Genomic DNA, 23,663 nt, shown 5'->3' with positions numbered 1-23,663 from the left:
ACACACATACACACACACACACACACACACACACACACACACACACACACACACACGTGCACATTGCCCACCTTCCGTGTCCCCAGGTGCCTCCCCTGTTCCTTGGCTTCTCCTTCTCCCTAGCAAAACACATGGCTAGTATTCATTTGCTAAACTGTCCATTGGTTGTTTAGAAGAGTTACACCATTAGTGTCCCAGTTGACACTTCTGATTTAAATTCTTCCTCTTATTCTCTGGGAAGTTCCACATATTCTCACAGCTTTATTCGTTATTGGCACTTGTGGCCAAGACTACAGAGTTCCTTGATTTTCCCAGAGATTCTTTGATGTCTCCCCTCAGCACCCTCACACACATTAGCCAATTAAAATGCACCAGACACTCTGGTGTCCAGTATTGGCCACAGGTTTCAGGAATTAAGGCACATCCTCCATCTCTTGTTTCCAGGGCAACTGCGGTCTGTCATTCTGTTCTAGTTTGTGTAGAGGGCACACCTGGGTCACACTGAGCAAGGGCCTCTAAGGTAAAGACCCCAGACCTCCAGTGTGCTTCCTGTGAGACCCCCCAGACCTCCAGTGTGCTTCCTCTGAGATCTCAGACCTGACGTATGCTTCCTATGAAAAAGAAACACCGAGTTTTGAGAGGGCTTTGCGCATTGGACATGACACCACTACCACAAAATATTCTATCCAAGTTGATGTTTAGTCATCTATGTTTTCTTAATGAACAGGAGTCAAAGAGAACATATAGCGATGTCCAGCCCAAGGCTTCAATCTGGGTTGGAATTTGAACTCATTATTAAATGAAGAGCCATAATCACAAATCCAATAGAATAATTTCAGTTCAGTGAATGCTTGTGATAAGAAATAGCTCAACTAGATGCAGTAGTGAGTATCCACCGAAAGAAGTGGAGAAATGGACCTATTGGAAATAATGTCAAAATTATATAAATCTACAAGCCAGACACCATTGGCTCACAATGGCAATTCTAGCTACTTGAGGCTCAGAGAAGGAGGGTTATAGTGTGAAGCCAACCCAGACAAGAAAGTCAGTGGGACTCTATCTCAAAAATAACCAATAAAACGTTGGGCTAGAGGCTGAGGAGACAGAGAGCCAATCAAGAAGCACAAAGCCCTAAGTTCAAAGCCCAGTATTGCCAAAAGAAAGAATTGAACTAGATAGATAGAAAGGACAATTTATGGAATTGCTGTGCTCCGGAATCTATGAATTCTATTTCTTTTTAAAGTAAAAGTATATAGGTTATAATGTAAAATAAATCAGTTTGTATCAAAAAATTAAATACTAAAATATTAAATGTAGGAAGACTTACTAGAGGGTGAAGTGATACATCTTTCTGTTTTAGACCTGTTAAAAATGGCAAGCTTATGTTTCCTTCAAGCCAATGATGAATTCAAATTACAAAAACATTTTAGTTTCTTTTATTTTCTATGAGAAACAGAAAGCCATGTGAATACCTCAGGGAAGCAAAATACAATGTCTCTTAAATTCCTACCTCATTATTTAGGACTGATTAAACAACTATAAATAAATAATTGAAGAAACGAAGTTACTTATGGTGTAGTCATAATTAAATTCATAAACTATTTTAAATGATGGGGAATTATTCATTATATTTTAATAAACATTTAAGAGTCACCATAAATGAATAAACTTTACATCAACTAAATGGTCTTTATATAATTAACATATACCTTGTTTGGAAGAATGAGGAAGAAATAACAGGTGCTATCTGACTGATGTGCATGTATTTTCTTTTTGTCACTAATTGTACTGTTTTCTAATTATTTCATTTGAAAATGGAAAAAATACATATACTTTTATTCACTTTGTATGAAAGTATACTGGATCTCCAACACCAAGTTGATTTTTTTTCTGAACTGAATATGCTTCATGAACAGAAGTATTACCTAACATTTAAGAGAAAGATAATAGCTTCCAGCTCTTGTTAAGATATTCCTACCAGACAAGTAATAAATATGGTACCTGGGACATCTACCTATCATTTCCATTTTTGTATTCAAATAATAAGAAAACTAGTGTACAAATATACACTCCATTCTCCCAGAAGAAAATTTAGTGTTATTTGGCCAAAGAGAAAATGTTGTTGAAAGACCAGTAATCTAGTCTGGCCACAAATATAGAATGAGTTGAAGAAAGAATTCACAATTAATTCCATTTATACAGGGAAAAAATAGCATAATGGCATTTCTCATGAAAAAAAGCAAAGCTCAGGAATAGAGTTATTAGGTTATACTGGACTAACTTAGTCATTTCCCCCAAATCTTGAAACCGTTGAAGCTTCACAATTATGTGGTATCACAGGAATTCTCAAAGACCCCCTATGGTGGAACGTACATGTAAAAAATTAATTTCTTTACTGTTTTAGATAGACTGAAATTCTCACTATGAGTTTGAAAAATACAGATTTAGAAATTCATTGTTCTAATTATTGATAGTGTGTTCTTTATTTTGGAAATTACATATTTTGTGATTTTGTGTTTTTACCATCTTTCTGATTTCTATTCTTAACAATGTTATTATTTCTATGGATCGTGGTCTCACGATATCATAGTATGCCTAAAATGTGATCATTTTTCTTGAGAGTCTGTTCTTTGTTATTTGACAATTGAACTGCTAACACAATTTGGGTTTAAAATTCTGCATGGAAAATGCTTGGGAAATGTAACTTTGTTTACACAGGATTTTAAAAATTGTTTAATACTATCCTGACTATTAATTATTTGCTTGCATTCCTTCTTTCCTTCCTCTTTTCTTTTCCTATATCCTTCCTTCTTTCATTCATTTCTTCCTTCTCTCCTTCCTTCCATGAAGAAATAAATAGGTAAATAAATATGAAAATATATGGGTATGAATTTTTGTGCTATATAATATTGAATTCTGTTTCTCTATTTTAGAATATAGGTCACTATGAGAGACTATATCAAAACATGTAATTAAGATGTTGAATGTAAATGATTTACTAGAAGCTAAATGTAAACATAGGTGATACGCCTTAAGGTCTTCCTTCCTTCCTTCCTTCCTTTCTTCCTTCCTTCCTTCCTTCCTTCCCTTCCCTTCCCTTCCCTTCCCTTCCCTTTCCTTCCTTTCCCTTCCCTTCCTTTCTCTTTCTTTTCCTCCCTCCCCACTCTTTCTCTGGATTGACCACTTCTGGAATTTCTTAAAAGTTTTAACACTTTTAAGTCTATGTCTCATCAACTTTGCTTTGTTACTAACTTTCAATCTATTCAGCCCCCTTCCTTATTCAGATACTTTTACTGCTATTGATTTTGTTTCATGCTCTTCTCATTTCCTCCTGGACTCTGTATCTTCTAAAATCTGAGAAATTGGAGTTTGTTTTGGCAAAGTTTATTTGAAGCTACTTAGTATACAAACAGGTGGAACTGTACTTGAGGACCTGTGCATAATGATCTGCCCCTTATGGATAATATCAGAACTACAGGTGGAAAGCTGAGAGGCCCTGGACCCAGACACTATTTACAGTGAAGGGTTGGCGGTGGGGAGGTGGGGGGAGGTCTTCATAGCTACACATAAAGAAGACAGCACTAAACTCTCCTTCTCATGTTCACTTCGTTGTGCATGAATCACCAAAAGAAGGGACCTGAAAAATGAATAAGGAATACTCAGAGAAGAAAGAGAAGGGTGGTGTTTCAAAATTACACATTGTGTCAATGATGCTACATGTAAGCAGAGAAATAGAATGAATGAATGAATGATTAGATTCAGCAATGAAAGTTGAGTGGGCATGGGTAGAGCTGTACCATGGAAAGGAAAGAACACAGATGTATTTCCGTTATAATCCCTGGTGGTCCACACGGGTACATAAGTAGAACTGGCAATGCACCTGACATTGCACCAGACACAGATATCCTGGAAGAGAGTCTGCTTTTACGAATATCCCAAAATGGGCCATAGCATATGAGAGTCAGACCTTGTGAAGTACTGGCTGAAGTATCTCTTCAGGGTTTTATGAACAATAATTTGAAGTAGAAACTGGAGGTTCTCAGGGCCTTTCCCTGCATGGAGGAGATTGATGATTAGGCATGGAAAATGGATAAATAAAGCACCAAAGAGGATCTAGGTGAAGTCTTTGAGCAGTGTGGAGCAGCATGTGGGATCCCATCCATAGGCAGAGAGTTAGGAGCATAGGCCAGAGGCACCAAAGTCACCAGCAGCAAATGAGCAAAGGACTCTAGGAAGCTGGCTTCTGATTATTGCTACTTTTTACTTAAATATGAACCAAATATATCAATAGGGAGTGATGAAATGTGAAGAAGTCTGAGTAAAGATTTAAGCAATGGGAGGAGTTCCGGGAAGATGGCGGAGGAGAACCTGGAATCTGAACAAGCTCTCGCATAGAAAGGAGTTTTAGAGTTCCAGTGAACAGTCCTAAGCCAGAGAATCACACCAAGTGTGTCATCACAGGACAGAGAGTTAGACAAGAGAGGGGAAGCCAAGGAAACGCACCAGCTGCCGCTCCGGCGGCGGGGCCGCGGCGGCGACCTGTTGCAACAATGAGAAGTACAAAATGTCATGTCAAAACCAGCTTTACAATGTCGGTGTGGGGGGGGGGGGAGGGGGGTATAATTGAGTGGGGGGAGGGGGGTAAAATTGGGTGGGGGGGAGGGGGGAGGCGGGGAAGGGAAGTGAAGGGTAAACAAAGGAGGAGGCTGCAATGCTTGGTAAGAAATGTATGCATTATCCTGCCCATGTAATTGTAGCCCCTCTGTACAGTATGTTCCCAAATAAAATAAAATACAATTAAAAAAAAATAAAAAAAAAAAGATTTAAGCAATGGATGTTCAGGATATTGAGAAAAATGTGTGTGTGTGTGTGTGTGTGTGTGTTTGTGTGTGTGTGTGTGTGTGTGTTCAAAAATACAAGGATATATATGGGCATTTTGTAGGGACTTCTTGAAATTGTATGTTTTTAAGTGACCCTATGAACATTATGTATGTTTTACTGCAAAGAAATCAAGAGATATACATAGGACAAATTTGGGATTTTGCAGAGGTATAATGTGCAGGTAAGCAGGAATAAGAATTTTAAAGGTATATAAAATTATTATTATTGGTGGCAGACCAGGTAACTTAGTGCCAAAGAAATGAAATACATTCTAAGAATTTCAACAACAGAGAGAATATGGTAGCAGCTCAGCAGACTCATTCCTAAGGAAATTAAAACCGTCTGTGATCATAGAAGGATGAAGTTAGAAAGATGACGAATGGTTGAATGTTTGGAGCACCATGCTCAAAAACTTGTGGTGGGATTAATCTTATCACTACCTTTTACAGTAATGTGTGTCATAAATAGCCATTTAAAAAGAATTTTTTGGCAGATGAAAAAAGAGAAGAGGTAGCTCTAGTGTGGCCTTGCCTGTGTTCTATTGGGTAAACGCCCAGCAGTGGGATTGCTGGGTCATAGGGGAGTTCTATGTTTAGTCTTTTGAGGAATCTCCATACTGCTTGTCAGAGAGGTCAAACAAGTTTACATTCTCACAAAAAGTGTAGTGGTATTCCCTTTTGGCCAGGTCCCTGTCAACATCTGTTATTGTTAGTTTTCTTGATAATGGCCATTCTAACTGGGGTAAGTGGGTTCTAAATGCTGTTTTGATTTGCATTTCCTTTATGTCCAGAGATGTTGAGCATTTCTTTGTGTGTTTTTTATGAGTTTACTTCTTCTTCTGAGAAGTCTCTCTTTAAGTTTTTAGCCCATTATCAATTGGGTTGTTTTATCTTTGAAGGTTCAATTATATTTTATATATATTTGTCTGATGAATAGCTGGTAAAAACAATCTTCTCCATTCTCTGATCTTTCCATTTAGAGTGCTAGCTATGTCTTTTGCTATGCAGAGACCTTTAAGTTTAATGTAGTTACATTTGTCAATTATTTTCTTCCTTTGATTTGTGTGCTTATGGATTTTTAACTTAAAAATTTTGACCTGTGCCCATGAGACCCAGTATTCCCCTACTATTCCCTGTAGAAGTTTCATGGTTTTCAGCCTTACACTGAGGTCTTGAATCCATTGTGAATTGACACTAGTGCCAGGTGATATATAAGGCTCTAGGTTCAGTTTTTTTTTTTTTGTTTTTTGTTTGTTGTCTTTTTTTTTTTAATTGTATTTTATTTTATTTGAGAACATACTGTACAGAGGGGCTACAATTACATGGGCAGGATAATGCATACATTTCTTACCAAGCATTGCAGCATCCTCCTTTGTTTACCCTTCACTTCCCTTCCCCGCCTCCCCCCTCCCCCCACCTAATTTTACCCCCCTCCCCCCACCCAATTATACCCCCCTCCCCCCACCCAATTATACCCCCCTCCCCCCACCCAATTATACCCCCCTCCCCCCCCACACACCGACATTGTAAAGCTGGTTTTGACATGACATTTTGTACTTCTCATTGTTGCAACAGGTCCACCTGAATCCTTAAACGACTTGTTTGTCCCCATCTCCTCCACATGTTATACTGACATCAAATATAGTGAAAGCGGGGGTTACATTGTGGGGGAGGGACATACAAAGCAACAAAGAAATAATCTTATAAATGCGTTAGAAACACATGCATGAAAGAAACGAAAACATTAAAATACATATTTAAGGGTTCATTTTCCTAACATCACATTATCTGACCTTTTCCGCTTGACTCATACCTATACTAGATATTGCAAATAAGGGAAACCATGGGACCTATGCTTCTTTGGGCCTGGCTTACTTCACTTAATATAATTTTTTCCAAACCTTTCCATTTCCTAACAAATGGGGAAATGTCATTCTTTCTGATGGAGGCATAGAATTCCATTGTGTATATATACCACATTTTCTTGATCCATTCATCTACTGAGGGGCATCTGGGTTGGTTCCATATCTTAGCTATGGTAAATAATGCTGCAATAAACATAGTTGTGCTGGTAGCCTTAGTGTGGTCTTGTTTGTAAACATTTGGGTAAATGCCCAAAAGTGGGATTGCTGGATCATAGGGGAGATCTATGTGAAGTCTTTTGAGGAACCTCCATACTGCTTTCCAAAGTGGTTGAACAAGTTTACATTCCCACCAACAATGAAGTAAGGTTCCTTTCTGTCCACATCCCCTCCAGCATCTGTTGTTGTTAGAGTTCTTGATTTTTGCTGTTCTAACTGGAGTGAGGTGATATCTCAATGTTGTTTTGATTTGCATTTCTTTTATGGCTAGGGATGTTGAACATTTCTTCATGTGTCTATTGGCCATCCTTCTTTCTTCTTCAGAGAAGCTTCTCTTTAAGTCTTTCGCCCACTTATTTATTGGGCAGTTGTTTCTTTGAGGATTTGTTGTTGGGTGGTTTAATTTTTTGAGTTCCAAGTATATTTTAGATATGAGACCCTTGTCCGTTGTATGGCTAGTAAAGATCTTCTCCCAATCGGTGGGCTTTCTATTGATCTTGCCAGCTATGTCATTTGCCCTGCAGAAGCTCTGCAATCTTATGCAATCCCATTTGTCCAACCTTTCTTTGATTTGTTGTGCTTCCGGGTCTCTATTCAGAAAATTTCGACCTGAGCCAAGGAGACCTAGGGTTTCTCCTATTCCATCCTGTAATGTTTTCAGAGTGTCTGCTTTGAGTTCAAGGTCTTTGATCCATTTGGAGTTGATTCTGGTGCAGGGTGATATATAAGGATCTAGCTTTAGTTTTCTACATGTAGTTAACCAATTTTGCCAGCACCATTTACTGAAGAGGCTGTCTTTCTTCCATTCTATTGTTTTAGCTTCCTTATTGAAGATTAGATGGCTATAGGTCTGTAGGTTCATTTCTGGGTTTTCAATTCTATTCCATTGGTCCTGAGGTCTGTTCTTATGCCAATACCAAGCTGTTTTGATTACTATGGCTTTATAGTAGAGTTTGAAATTTGGTATTGATATTCCTCCAGCAGTGTTCTTTCCGTTGAGGAGCGTTTTTGCTATTCGGGGTCTTTTATTGTTCCATATGAATTTTTGGATTGCCTCCTCTATTTCCTTGAAGAATGAGGGTGGAATTTTGATAGGTATCGCGTTGAATTTGTAGATAGCCTTGGGAAGTATTGCCATTTTCACGATGTTAATCTTGCCAATCCAGGAGCATGGGAGGTTTTGCCATTTTTTAAGTTCTCTGTTGATTTCCTTTTTCAAGATTTTAAAGTTTTCATCATAGAGGTCCTTCACTTCTTTGGTTAAGTTAATTCCTAGGTATTTTATTTTTTGTGGGGCTATTACAAATGGAGTTGCTTTCCTAATTTCAGCCACACTTTTCTCATTGTTGGCATATAGAAAAGCCATTGATTTTTGGGGGTTAATTTTATAACCTGCTACTTTGCCAAAGTTTTGAATCAGCTTGAGTAATTTGGGAGTGGAGTCTATGGGATTCTTTAAATACAAGATCATGTCATCTGCAAAGAGGGAGAGTTTTATTTCTTCTTTCCCTATTTGGATACCCTTTATGTCTGCATCTTGTCTTATTGCTGTAGCTAGGCATTCTAATACTAGATTGAAGAGAAGTGGAGAGAGTGGGCATCCTTGTCTTGTTCCTGAGTTAAGAGGAAATGGCTTTAGTTTTTCACCATTGAGTATAATGCTGGCTGTAGGTTTGTCATATACAGCCTTTATTGTATTGAGGAATGTTCCATGGATTCCTAATTTTTCCAGAACCTTCATCATAAAGGGGTGTTGGATCTTGTCAAATGCTTTTTCTGCATCTATTGAGATAACCATGTGGTTCTTATTCTTGCTCCTGTTGATGTGATGAATAATATTAATTGATTTGCGTATATTGAACCAGCTTTGCATCCCTGAAATGAATCCTGTTTGATCATGGTGTATGATTTTTTGGATGAATTGTTGAAGTCGATTGGCCAAAATTTTGTTGAGAAGTTTTGCATCAATGTTCACCAAAGAAATGGGTCTATAGTTCTCTTTCTTTGATGAGTCCCTGCCTGGTTTTGGGATGAGGGTTTTGATGGCTTCATAGAATGTGTTCGGTAGTGAGCTTTCTCTTTCAATTTCATTGAAGAGTTGGAGGAGTATTGGTGTGAGCTCTGCTTTGAAGGCCTTGTAAAATTCCGCTGTAAAACCATCTGGTCCTGGACTTTTCTTAGCTGGGAGGTCTCTTATTGCTGTTTCTATTTCAATGCTTGATATGGGCCTGTTCAGCTGGTTTAACTCATCTTGGTTTAGTTTTGGCATGTCAATATTTGCTAGGAAAAGGTCCATTTCTGTCAAGTTCTCAAACTTATTAGCATAAAGTTTTGAGAAGTATTCCCTTATAATGTTCTGAATCTTGGTTGTTTCCGTGGTGATGTTTCCATTCTCATCTCTGAGTTTATTAATTTGGGTGTGTTCTCTCCTTTTTCTGATAAGGTTTGCTAAGGGTCTGTCAATTTTGTTAAGTTTTTCGAAGAACCAACTCTTTGTTTTGTTGATTCTTTCTATAGTTTTTTTGGATTCTAATTCATTTAATTCTGATTTAATTTTGATTATTTCTTTCCGTCTACTGGATTGGGGTTTATCTTGCTGCTCTTTTTCAAGGAGGTTTAGATGTGTCATTAAATTGTTAGTGTCCGATCTCTCCAATTTGTTGATGTAGGAGCTCAGAGCTATAAACTTGCCTCTGAGTACTGCCTTTGCTGTGTCCCAGAGGAGCTGGTAATTTGTGTGTTCATTTTTGTTGAATAGCATGAACATTTGAATTTCCTTTCTAATCTCTTCCATGACCCACTCATAATTCAGCAGTGTGTTGTTCAGCCTCCATGTGATACCGGGCTTTCTTTGGTGGCTTTTGGTGTTGAGTTCTAATTTTATTCCCTTGTGGTCAGAGAGAATGCAAGGTATAACTTCAATGTTTCTGAATTTAGACAAGTTTGCTTTGTGGCCTAAAATGTGGTCTATTTTAGAAAACGTTCCATGTGCTGCTGAGAAGAACGTGTATTCTGATGCTGCTGGGTGAAATGTTCGGTAAATGTCTGTCTGTTAAGTCTAGTTGATCTATGCAGCTGTTTAGATCTGCGGTTTCTCTGTTGAGTTTTTGCCGAGTTGATCTATCTAGTGGGGAGAGTGGTGTGTTAAAATCCCCAACAATTAATGTCTTTGGATCTATATGGGATTTGAGGGAAAGTAGTGTTTCTTTGATAAATTTGGGTTCTCCATTGTTTGGCGAATAGATATTTAGAATTGTAATATCCTCCTGAAGGAGAGATCCTTTAATTAGTATGTAGCGACCTTCTTTATCTCTTCTCACGAATTTTAATTTGAAGTCTATTTTATCTGATATTAGGATTGCAACTCCCGCCTGTTTATGAGGGCCGTTTGCTTGGTAGATTTTGTTCCAGCCTTTAACCTTGAAAATATGTTTGTTTTTACGGGCAAGATGTGACTCCTGCAGGCAGCAGATAGAAGGGTCTTGTTTTTTAATCCAACTAGACAGTCTATGTCGCTTAATTGGAGAGTTCAGTCCGTTAACGTTAAAAGATAGGACTGAGAGGTATTTGGGAGTTCCTGCCATGTTATCCACCTTCTTGGGGGCTGTGAAAACTGGGTTCTTCCTAAGGTTCTTGGATTCTCAGTTTGGGTGCAGTTTCTTGGCCTTTGTTGCGTTCTTGTTGGTTTTCTATGTGTAGGACATCTTTAAGAATCTTTTGCAGGGCTGGTTTGGTGGAGATGTATTGTTTCAATTTTTCTTTGCTATGGAAGGTTTTTATTTGGCCTTCAGTTATGAAGGAGAGTTTAGCTGGGTACAGTATTCTTGGTTGATAGTTGTTTGTTTTTAGGGCATGGCATACGTCATTCCAGGCTCTTCTTGCTTTGATTGTCTCTGGTGAGAAATCTGAGGTAATTCTAATTGGTTTCCCTTTATAGGTGATTAACCTTTTCTCCTTGACAGCTTTAAGGATCTTTTCCTTGGTCTGGGTTGATCCTGTGTGGATTATAATGTGACGGTGGGATGTCCTATTCTGGTCTGGTCTATTTGGGGTTCTAAAAGCTTCTTGTATCTGAATAGGCCTATCTTTTTGTATGTTTGGGAAGTTCTCTGCTAGGATCCTGTTAAACAAATTTCCTAGACCATTAACTTCTGTTTCTAGGTGCTCCTCTACACCCATTATCCTTAGATTGGGCCTTCTGATGGTGTCTTCCAGGTGTTGGATAGACCTATCATATTTCTTGGACTTGTCTTGGATGGTTGTATGTTCTTTCTCTATAATATCTAGGCTGTCTTCAATCCCTGAGATTCGATCTTCTGCATGGTCTAACCTGCTATCAAGACTCTCTACTTTGTTTTTTATCTCTTTTCCTTCTAATTGGTCAGCTTTGATGGCTTCAAGTTCTTTGTTGAAGCTCTGTTTTAGGTCTTGTATGAATTTCTTTACTTCCTTAATTTGGTGTTCAGTGTTTGTTCTCAAATCACTTAGTTGATTGGTTATGGTTTCTTTGGACTCCCATTCCTTCTGTTGGGTTCCATTCAGCATTCCCTTTGTGGTCTCCCTGACTTCCTTCAGCTCTTTGTTAATGGATTCCATGAATGCCTTTAGTGATCTTTGTGTATTCTCTACCTGGTCTCTTAATTCGTGAATTACTCTTTGATTAGTTTCCTCCCTTCTGTGGGATTCCTGCAGTTCTCTTTGAGTGTTCTCTGCCTGCTCACGCCATTCCTCCCTTTCTCATTGAGTATTCTCAAGTTGTTCACGCAAATCCTGTATCAGTTTTTGAGAAGCTTCCTCACGCTTATGATATTCCTGTATAAACTTCTGGGATGCCTCCTCTCTCTCCCTATCACGCTCATACAGAGTCCTTTGTACATTGTCAAACTTCTCATTTATCATGTTTGCTATTAGTGTTTGTAGAGCTATTTGGGAACTCTCCTCTGGATTATTCTTTATCTGTTCTAATCCCTGATTATCAAGGTTGGGAATTGAGATACCCGAATTTGCCATTTTTCTTGTGTTTTTCCGGCTTACTCGGCCCATTTGAGATAAAGATTGCACCAGTTTTGTGCTAGAACACTATCTTAAGGCAACCATCAACCAAAGTTTGCATTTGTACAGTCAATAGTCTACAGATACAATCTAGTTCAACAGATACATCTATTCAACATCAAACGACTATATGTTAAAGGACTTCGAACCGCAGAAAAGAATTTGGAAAACCAGAAATTATTAGGATTAGGGAGAGATGTGTGTAAAAAATAGGAATAGATTGGTGTGGGGAGGCACAGGGAGAGTTAACTATGTCCTAATCACAGTGCAGGAAATGGGTTGGGTAGGATGCAAGTAGAGAGAGAGAGAAAAAGAAGAGACGGAAAGGGGAATAAAGAGAGACCAGAAAAAGAATAGAAACGTAAAAATTAATGTTATTATAGAGGTTAAAAGACCGTCTATTTAGAGAGGAATGTGAATATGTTCAGAGAAGGGGAGGGACATAGAGGAGATGTGAAGAGCTTTAAGGATGGGAAAGGGAGAAGAAAAGATCAGAAGTTCAGTAGAGCTAGATAAAAAACAAAAAGATAATTAAGAAAGAAAGAAAAAGAGAAAGAAGACAAGAAAAGAAAGGAAAACTCTCATTCACGTATTCCTAAAATAAAAATTATAAGATGAGAAAAAAAAAGTTACTGGAAAACAATTATTTTTTCAGAAGAGGCAAAAATTAAAGATTAATAAAAGTTTTAGAAGGGAAAAAAAAATATATATATATATATAAGGTAACAAAAAACAAAAAACAAGCAAAAAAAAGAAAAGAAGAAGAAGAAGAAGAAAAAAAAAAAGAAAAAAAAAGTCTTTTGATTTTTTTTTTGGGGGGGGGAGGAGTGGGAAGAATCCTGTATCTCCCTTTTGTCTGCAACCAGTCTCTTGTTGGAGTCTCTGGTCAGCTTGAGGTCCTGTGGCTTGATTGGTTTCTTAAGTCGGTTGGTTGGAAGAGGCAGAAAAATGCTCTGCTTTACCCAAGATTTTGAGATCCCCCTCCCAGGTTAGTTTTCTGGGAGGGTGGTCTGCTTTGAGAGTCACAAAAGAGGGGGATGTGGTGATGAGGCTAGGTTCTGGGTAGAGTTGAGGTCTTTCAACAAACAGTAGCTTTTCCCTGGGGCTATTTTGTGATAAAGCTCACAGCGCCCAGCCTGGAGCCATTCTCAGGGTTTCTGTTTTTCAATTGATTGTGGTGGCTGCTAGAGGGAGGGGCAGCCTCTGGCTCTGGTTACCCAGTGAGGCAAGGCACTCCGATGGCTGGCGCCTGAGCTGGGTGACTTTTCCCTGGATGGAGCTGAGTCTGGCAGGTCACTTCGCCGTTAAGTTCTTGTGACCTGCTAAATGACTCATTTTATTCCAAGGCCTGAGCTGGAGCTAGCAGCTCCTCCGAGCTTTGTCGGTGTCCAAGATGGAGATCACCGGTGCTGGGGGGGGAGGGGTGGCCTTCCCTCCTCTGCTCCCTGAGGAGTGAGGACTTCGGGCTTGTACTCACGCCGAGTCTTGGATCCTGGGTCGTCTCTGGTCTGCAAACAGCAGGATGAAGATGTTCGCTCCTTGTTGGTTCTTGTTGGTGTTGAGTAGAATCCGCTCGTCCGCTGCGTCTGGCTCCTTCGTCCCGGGCTCTCTGTGTCTCAGGTATGACTCCGCGGCGGTGGTCGCCGCCGCGACCCCGCCGCCGGAGCGGCAGCTGATGCGTTTCCTTGGCTTCCCCTCTCTTGTCTAACTCTCTGTCCTGTGATGGCACACTTGGTGTGATTCTCTGGCTTAGGACTGTTTACTGGAACTCTAAAACTACTTTCTATGGGAGAGCTTGTTCAGATTCCAGCTTCTCCTCCGCCATCTTCCCGGAACTCCTCTCTAGGTTCAGTTTTCTGCACATGGATGCACCATTTCTTGAAGAGGCAATCTCTCTTCTAGTCCATATTTTTGCCTCCCTCATCAAATGTTAGATGACTATACGTCTGTGAGTTCATTTCTAGGTTTTCTATTCTGTCCCATTGGTCCTGGGGCCTATTTTTGTGCCAGTACCAACCTGTTTTCATTACTCTGGATCTGTAACAGAGTTTATTGTAGCTTCATTTACCATAGACAAGATATGGGAATATCCCAGATGCCCCTCATTGGATGACTAGAATAAGAAAAAAAAGTATATATGCACAATAGAAATCTATTCACCCATCAGAAAGAACATTGAAAGGATGGCACGGATCAAGATCCACTGTATACATAAATTGCCTTGTTAAATGGCTAGAAATTCCAATACATGAACATTAAAAGTGAGGGAAACATGGAACTGGATGGATAAGGGAGACACTGGTCAAGAGACACTGCATTCATAAACTGAGGGGCTGGGAAAGTGGCTCAGTGGTAGAGTGCTTGCCTTGCATGCATGAGGCCCTGAGTTCGATTCCTCAGCACCACATAAGCAGAAAAGGCTGGAAGTGGCACTTGTGGCTCAAGTGGTAGAGCGCTAGCCTTGAGCTGAGAGCTGAGGGACAGTGCCCAGGCCCAGTGTTCAGGCCCCATGACCAACCAAAAAAACAAAAGAAAAAAAAAAAACCTGCCCTGTTGAGTGGCAACCCCTTCTATAGCTATCTACACAAAATAAAAGAGAGCTGTGTACACATGAGAAAACAGATCCAGTAATTTGTAGGGATAGATCAGGGTGGGAGAGATGGAGGAGAACAAAGGGTGAGTGACATTGATCAAGATGCATTGTACTTGTGAAATGACACATTGAACTGAAACCCTGTTGTACCACTACTTAAAGCCTTTTTTTTCACTCGTGGGGCCTGAACACTAGGCTTGGGTGCTGTCCCTCAGCTCTTCAGCTCAAGACTAGCACTCTACCACTTGCGCTACAGCCCGTCTTCTGGCTTTTTTCTGCTTATGTGATGCTGAGGAATCGAACCGAGGGCCTCATGCATGCAAGGCAAGTGCTCTACCACTGAGCCACCTTCCCAGCCCTTAAAGCCAATTTTTAAAAAGAACTTTCCCTGATGCGGTAACAACTCTTTAGATGTGTTACTTTTAATTCAAATGAGAAATAAAACCCACAAACACATACACCCATAGAGCAATAATTCAGATAATTTAAATAAAGGCACGTAAGCTGCAATCTTATTAAAATTATCGAAGTAATTTTTATGTTAATGGAAATCGCAGGGGGATCTGAACAAAGTAAAATAGCCTCCTCTGGCCTAACAAGTGCATGGATCTATTAAAAATACCACAATGAATAAAAGATCATTTAGGTTGCTAGGTTTTATTATGATTTCAGTAAATTTGTTTGGTCAATCCTCAAATGAAGTATCAGAATTTTTCAAAGCAATTCTGTGTGAAATAATGAACCACAGTTAGTTGAACATTTTATGCACATAGTTCACTTTAGCCTACTTTCCTGTAAGAACACGGCTATTATAGTCAAAGGATAGACAACACAAAGACAGTGCCAAGTAGGATGATAATTTGCTTTTCATTCCTATGGGGAGAGAAAGAAATGGTTGCTAGGAGCTGTGCTCAAGGACTGGGGCAAGAAGTAAGCTGCGAATAGCACACCGTGGAGGGAATAGACGGTCTGTGTGTCTTTGTTTGATTTCATTTATAAGAGCTTGCGAGACAGGGATCTGCTCTAAAACAAAAAATGATTTCAAGCAAATACTTCGTTACGTTTTAGTATGTATAAATTTTTTTATTTATAATAAAGTGATTGTTTGAAATGTCGATATATAAGCATTTCAGATAATGGAAAGTCAATCTTAATGGATTCCATTTTACACACACACACACACACACACACACACACAGAAACACATATTTATGCAAATTTCATTTAAGTACACTTATTTTTATGCTATTAATTCAGTTTCAACTAGGCATGGCATGAAATTTTAGTGGCTACAAATACTGACTTTGCAAAGTTCCCATATGTATCTTTTAACCTTTTTTTTAACCTAAATACCACAGAGCATAATCCATCAGAAAACTAACATTTCATGTATTCTGTCAGCAATTCTGCTCTTTCCATAATCAGATAGCAATTATTTTAGGCCAGAATTTCTGGGCCCCAAATCAGCTTTACACTGAAGCATAAAAACAGCCCCAGCTTACTCATAAATACGGAAGAATTACAGCATAAGTAAATTTTCAGTTGCTTCTTTGATAAAAAGGCTTCAATATCTGTTATTATTATTAATAATAATAATTTAGCAATTTTTGAAGTAGATTGTGTTATTGAATGCATAGCAAATGAACTGAATGAGGCTTGAAGAACTCAAGAAATATATCATCCCTGTATTATCCAAAAACACTGTAATGGAAAGACTACAAGTAGCACAAATTCAAGACTAGATTTAGGGTATATGTTGGTTCATAATGACTAGAATGAAGAAAGGCACATAGGATCAACTGAATATAGTCATAGACTAAGCCTATTACACAGCTGAGAAAGGAGAGACAGAACAAGAGAAGGTCATCATTGACTGGGATGTGTGTGGAAGGGTGAGCTGGAGTTGAAAACATACTTTAGGCCTACCTAGAGATGGAAGGCATCAGTCCCATGACCCACAGTGCAATTTCACTAGGTTATACGAAGCTAGGAAATTTCCTTTTTTTAAGGGCACATATTCCTACTTTGGGAAATACATTTCCAGTATAGAATACATTTTCAGCATGAACAATAAATTGACAAAAGCAAAATAAAATGCTCTATGAGTAATACTAATGGCACTATTGCACACAATTAAATGCAAGTATATTATCTATTGGATATATTCTATGTAAGTATGACAGAACCTCTCAGTCTAATTTTATTTTCAATGAAATTGAATAATTTCATCATTAAGTCTAAAACTTGATATGTTATTTTTTTGGCTCTTGTTTTTTATTTTTATTGTGAAAATACTGCAAAGAGGGGTTACAATTACATGGGTAAGATAATGAGTACATTTCTTATCAAGCATTGTTGCCTCCTCCTTTCTTTCCCCTTCTCATCCCTTCCCATCTCCCCCTGCCCAAAGTTGAAAAGTTCGTTTTTCAACATAACGACTTGTATATCTCATTGTTGAAATGAGTAATTGCTTGGTAATTTTAAATGAAATTAGTTTTACAGTTTTAGTCCTTAAGACAGAAAGATTTGAGCAAAGGTTTGCCTAATGTCTCTGTAAAAACACTTCACTATCCCACACAAAACAAAGATTTTCATATCTTAAAAAATATTTATTTACTGTTATTGGGTAGTTACACAAAAGAGTCTCGCTTCCAGAAGTCAGATTGTAAGTATAATGTACCTTGATCCAATTCACCCATTCCACCATTCTCACAATGAAAGCTTATGGAAGTTTCTGGAAATATCATTAATAATAAGTCTAAATGAACTAGAGACTATCTATCATTATTTAAATGGATATACAATTCATATGCTCATACAATATAAAAGCACACAGCTAAAGAGGTTGGTGACTGTTAAAATATTAAGATGGAGGGGATACATTTCTCAAAATCGTAGAGACGGCGTGGCCCAAACAGGACACACACTCCGTAATTCCATCACGTAAAGGTCAAACTGGGAGAGCCAAACGTGAAGCACAAAAACTACAACTCACATTAAAAACATTGGCTTTGGTATCTTTCCCTTGAGTGCTTGGTGAACTCACTGCTTCCTTCCTCCATTTATCCCCTAACTCACTCTTACCTTCACAAGCCAGCCAGGCCACATCATGTGTCTTCTGTACCCTATATCCTCCCTTACCTCCTCTGAGGGGCACACTTCTATTCCTCTGTCACAACAGGCCCTGCCAGACTTCATCTCTCTCTGTGTGCTTTGAATTTCCTCTCTACAACTTGTAGTCCTCAGTTTGATTTACATGCTAGAACATTACTATATCTGTTTTTTTCTTCAACCACTTTCATCAGATTCTCAATTTCGTGTGTAATTTTAATTTTCCCATCTAAGTTTCTATGCTTTTGTCTTCCATTTGCTAGATTCATCTTATTTATTCATGTATCTTTAGTGCATGACACATGTCATTCCATGAGTACAGAGCATCATGATCTATGTCATGAGTATATCATGATCTATGTCATGAGTACAGAGCATCATGATCTATGCCATGAATATGTCATGAGTACAGAGCATCTTGATCTATGTCAGGAATACATCGTAATTATGAGTACATCATGATCTATGTCATGAGTACAGAACTTCATGATCTGTGTCATTAATACATCATGATCTATGTCATTAATACATCATGATCTATGCCATGAATATATCATGATTATATCATGAGTACATCATGATCTATGTCATGCATATAGAGCTTCATGCTCTGTGTCATGAGCATCATGATCTCTGTCACCTCTACATCAATCTCCCTCCCTCTCCCAAACCCACCATCCCCTCAATTATTCCCACTTCCATTTTCATGTGTACAAAGAATATTATGACTGCATCCACCCACCCTTGCTTCATTCATCTACCCTCCTCCCCTTGACCTCAACACCCCTCACTATGAATTTGTTCTGTGATCCCAACTTCAAGTATATATAAAATAATATTCTATGTATGGTGTCTGCTGAAATCAAATTCCTGACAACAAAGCAAACACTAAATGAAGTTAGAATGATTTTTCTTTCTTGGTTTTATGGTTCTGTGGCTAAGAATGCTATTTCAGACCTTTATAACCAATGAAAATTGAATGGCCAATATAATTAAGCATCATTTTGAGCAATTACCTTGGTCAGCTGGAAATCCTTTAGCTATGTAAAGGCACATGTGATCTTAACATTAAAATCAAATCTAGTTAGTTATCCTATCAACAGGAGAGGAAAATATATTTTTTCTGTTCAAATTATGACTAAAACCTCACCCTACACACTCTTGTATCCTAAGCCATATTCTTTTTTATTGTAAAAATACTGTACAGAGGGGTTACAGTTACATGAGTAAGGTAATGAGCACATTTCCTATAGAGCATTGTTAGCTTCTCCTTTGTTTTTCCCCTACCACCCCTTCTCTTTCCACCTCCCCAACTCCTCTCTCCCAAGATATATTCTTGGTTAGCAAGATATATTACCAATTTCAGTAGACACACAAATATTCAAAAAAACAAGCAATGTTTTGAAATTTGACTTCTGCCTTAAGAATCTGTATTCTATGTATGCTTGCTTTCTTTGCGTTGGGGGCAACACTTTAAAATTATAACAGTGCATCGCTCCTATGTTTCAAAAAGCACCCCAAGAAATCCAATAAACTTCAGAGAGGAACGAGACTGAGCCAGGTGATTTCATTCATTTTTGTTGGTCATAATCGTTGGAAAATATTTTTCTGCCTGTGTCATAGGAAAGGTCTAGAATATTCCAACTAAACTTTTTTTCATTCTTTCTCATGAACATGTTTTATTTCCGTAAAGATTATGAACAGGAAACAGGGGTGGAGACCTTTATTTATTTTGAAATTTTGGCCTCATAGACAAGTTTGTAGAGTTGATAGTTTAAGGCAACAGATTTATGTTCTCTCTATGTTTAACAAACTCTATCTGTTGGCTAAGTATGTCTTCATCTTAACAAGTATCTAGGAATCTGAGCACTAAATGGCTTTATGATACCCTAGCTCTTTCTGCAATACTTCCACGAGAGGTGTGAAATATATCCTGGCTCTCTTTACCTTTCACATTCAAGTGCATATAAATAAACTCAAAATCTCAAGTACAAGGATTTCTTATTTATGTTTATTTTAAATTGCCTCCCTATACCACAATAAATTGCAGTGTATTTAAGCTGGTTATCAGATTCAATACAAGAAAAAAAATTTAGTAGCTATGCTATAAGGAGTAAATAAATTGTATTCTTATCTTTCAATGTTACAAGGAAATAGAGAATAACCAGGCAGGACCAGAGAAGATGGAGTCTGTATCCCCTTCACTACAGGGGTCTCCCAGAGCGGGGAGATCTGGGAAGAAGGTCCATTGCTTGCCTGGCTCCAAGCCTTAGTCCTCAGACCCGGTGATCTGAGTGGCCTGGATTGCAGATGTGATCCATCGGAACGTGTTTTGCCCCCCCCCCATTGATTAAAGGGGTGTTTCTGTATGGACAGTTCTTCACACGCAGAATTTCCCCTCATTCTCTTGATGGTGTCATTCCACACTCCTACATCCTGGGACTAGAATGGCAGTTTTGGGCATGGCTGTGTGCTCTCTCTTCTTCTAGTTTACATCGCTCTCCTTCATGTTTGCTAGTATTTCTTCAAAGCCAGCATGGGCAGCAAATCTCCAGCAAAAAGCCGGAGGTGGAGCTGTGGCTCAAATGGTGGAGAACCAGCTCTGAGTGCAAAGGCTGAGTGTGAGCTGAGGCCCTGAGTTCGAGGTCAGGGACTTTGCTGGACGGAAGGGCCAGAGTGGCCCCAGCATGGCCCCGGCTGTGTGCAGATGCACTAGGCTCCAGCCTGAGGCCGGGGTACTGCTTTCCAGGTCATGAACCTGCCATGAGCAATCCCAGCTATAGTACATTTTGCCCTTGCTTTGTGGAGAAAAATGTTTTGCAAATTCTCCAATCCTAGTCTCTGTTCATTCTGTCAAGCCTGGGAGACAGAGGCAAACCAAGGCCAGCAGTGGACGAGAACCAAGGCTCCAGCGGGCCCAGTGTGCTTCCATTCCTGAGCATGCCCAGTGTGCTTCCAAGTGTAAGTCAGGCGCCAGTGCCTCACACGTGTAATCCCTGCCATCCTAGTTGCTCAGGCTGAGATCTGAGGAATCATGGTTTGAAGTCAGCCCAGACAATAAAGTCCCTGCGATTCTTATTTCCAATGAACCAGTAAAAAGCCAGAAGTACAGCTGTGTTTCAAATGGTAGAAGGCTAACCTTCAGCAAAAATGGCAAAGGAGCTCACAAGGCTCTGAGTTCAAATCTCAATCCTGGCACTATCAAATAACATGTGAACTGTAATAATAATTTTGTTAGTCTTATCTATGGCCATATCTGTCTATCAGGAGCTTGTTTAAGAGATCATTTATGTTGTTGAGTAAATATTTTGATGACTATTTTGCAAATACGATTTTATTTTGTCCTTATGAAAGCTCTAGGAAGGGTGCATACTCGCCTCACAGGTAAGAGCTTGAAGGACAGACTGCTTACATTCCTAGGCATTGAGGATATTACTCCTGCAGGATCTGACATAAGACCTGCGTTTCTCTGATTCTGAATATACTGAACTTGACCACTGTCAAAGATTTTTGGAGTACTATATTGTTTATATAGATATCATCACAATCAGTTCATAAGACTATTTAGCTGTGAAAAATTAAGCACATAAACAGAATATAACCAGAATTTGACATTACCGAAAGATCTTATATTAAGACAATTTAGATTGGGCATTAGTGGCACAGATATGTAATAGTATCTAATCAGGAGGCTGAGATCTGAGGATTGAGGTTCAAATCTAGTCTGGGCAGCAAAATCCATGAGATTTTTATTGCCAACTAACCAGCAAAAAGCTGGTATATAGTAGATTAACTTTTTAACATTGAAGATAAAGTTTTAAGATATAAGTTTTAAGATATAACTATTTACAAAAGAAAAATAGATATCTCACACATGAAAAATAGAATGATTCTGATTCATTATAAAGGGATAACTTGGAATTACTTGGTAGATAGCATATTTGAGTTAACATAAATTATGCTCTTAGCAATTACAGATTTTCAAGGGAAGAAAGAATGTGTTTTGTACAATGCTGAATATAAATCAGTTGGAATTAACTCATAGCCTGTAATGAAAACTGCAGAAGATGCTCATAAGTTTTGAATAATTTTTGTGATGTGGACATAGAATATATTTTTGTGACATGTGCAATTATTCTTGGAACAACAGATGGCAAAAACTGAAGATTCAAAGTTATATACTGAGCAAAGTTCAGTTTAAGTTTACTGTAGCATGTACGGTAAAGATAACTAAGATACATAAACAATGTATTTTATTATCATAAAATATTAAAGATTTTTATCTTATTAGTAGGAAAATGTAAATTAAATCATTTAAGTTGTTACTAAGAGAAAATGTGACATGGTACTCATTAAGTAGTAACTTTAAATTTTAAAATAATACTGAACCTTAATCTGAAAAAAATCTGCATGTATGTGTACATATAAAATGCATATGTACATATAGATATATAGTATGTATGTATATATGTATGTATATAACATGTCTGTACATAGATGTATATATATCATGCTATTTTTCATGCATGTGCAATAGGAATATAAACTTGCTTAAGTAAGGATTTTGAAATTTTTTCTTCTTCCTATCTAATAATTTTATCTTCAGGAATTATTTAAATTATGTCTTAAAAAACACAAATACAGCACACTATTATATTTATACCAGTGCCTTATTAATGAATGTAAAACTAGCAAATAAATATCCAGAAATGAAGAGGTTATATAAATAAGTTGATACAATACAAAATGAAACAGCTGTTAAATTTTATATTGATATTAAATAGTTTGATAACATTTATTATGTGCCCAGAATTGCTATGATACATGTATATTACATATATGTGTGTGTGTGTGTCATGTTGAAATCTCACTTTTTTTCCATGAACTGCTTTTGCCACTGAATTCATTACTTACGCGTACTGAAGGTCACCCCACGTGCCTTTTTACTATGTTTTCTGTGTCAGTACTGAGGTTTGAACTTAGGCCTTGTGCTGCTCTTCCTTGTTCGCTGAAGGCCTCCCACTACCTCTTGAGCCACAGCTCCTGTTGACTTTTTGCTGGTTGTTTGGAGGAGTCTCATGAACTTCCTGCCTGGGCTGGATTTGAACTACGGTCCTCGGATCTCCGGCTTCTGGGTAGCCGGGATTACAGGCGTGCGCCCTGCCTGTGACCTCGTTCTCTGTCTCAAACCTGTCGGGCTGTCACCATCACGAGCTGCTCATCAGACAATGGCCCGCCTCCATCTGTGACACTAAGTTCTTCTTCTTCCCTGTGCGCCAGCGCTGTGTCCTCGGCCTCTCCTGAAGACCAGGTGCGCGTGGCCTGAGCTGCCCTACGCGCTGTCCCCTGCGCGGTCCGCGTGCACCACCCGCCCTGGGCAGGGTGGATGGAGACGTCCAGAGCCGGAGAGCCCCGCACCTGGGGCTCAGCCTCTCGAAGCAGTAAGGGACAGCCTGCCCACAGCCTTGGGCTGTGAAGAAGAGGCCTGGGGTCCGTGGGCAGCCTGGGGTCTGTGGAGCCTGAGGTCCGAGGGGAGCCTGGGGTCTGTGTATAGCAATAGGAAGAAAAAAATAACACATCCAGTGTGTGTAAGTGTGTCAAGCCAAGAAACAGCGACACCACATTTTACCAAAGATAATAAAAGGAAAATGGATTTGTTGATCACATGAGCTCATCTAGCAGTTAAGAGACATCTTAAGAAACATCTAAAGCAAGGTTAGCTGTGGCTCAGGGTCTGCGAACAGGACAGATGAATGAATCTGAACCTTTCCCGGAGCACATCATCTGGCCCTAGAGTTATGGCTGTAAATACAAGGCATAACGATTTTCTAGGAATATAGAGAGAGCTTTGGTATCCCCATTAATTACTTAAGGCATGTATAGAAATACAGAACTCGTAGACACCTGCTGGATTCTTGGGAGACCTTGGGAATACAATGCAGGCCC

Source organism: Dipodomys merriami, unplaced genomic scaffold (genome assembly GCF_024711535.1).
Source record: "Dipodomys merriami isolate MVZ:Mamm:240054 unplaced genomic scaffold, mDipMer1.0.p SCAF_8, whole genome shotgun sequence".
Classification (NCBI taxonomy): domain Eukaryota; kingdom Metazoa; phylum Chordata; class Mammalia; order Rodentia; family Heteromyidae; genus Dipodomys; species Dipodomys merriami.
This window is presented reverse-complemented; position numbering follows the sequence as displayed.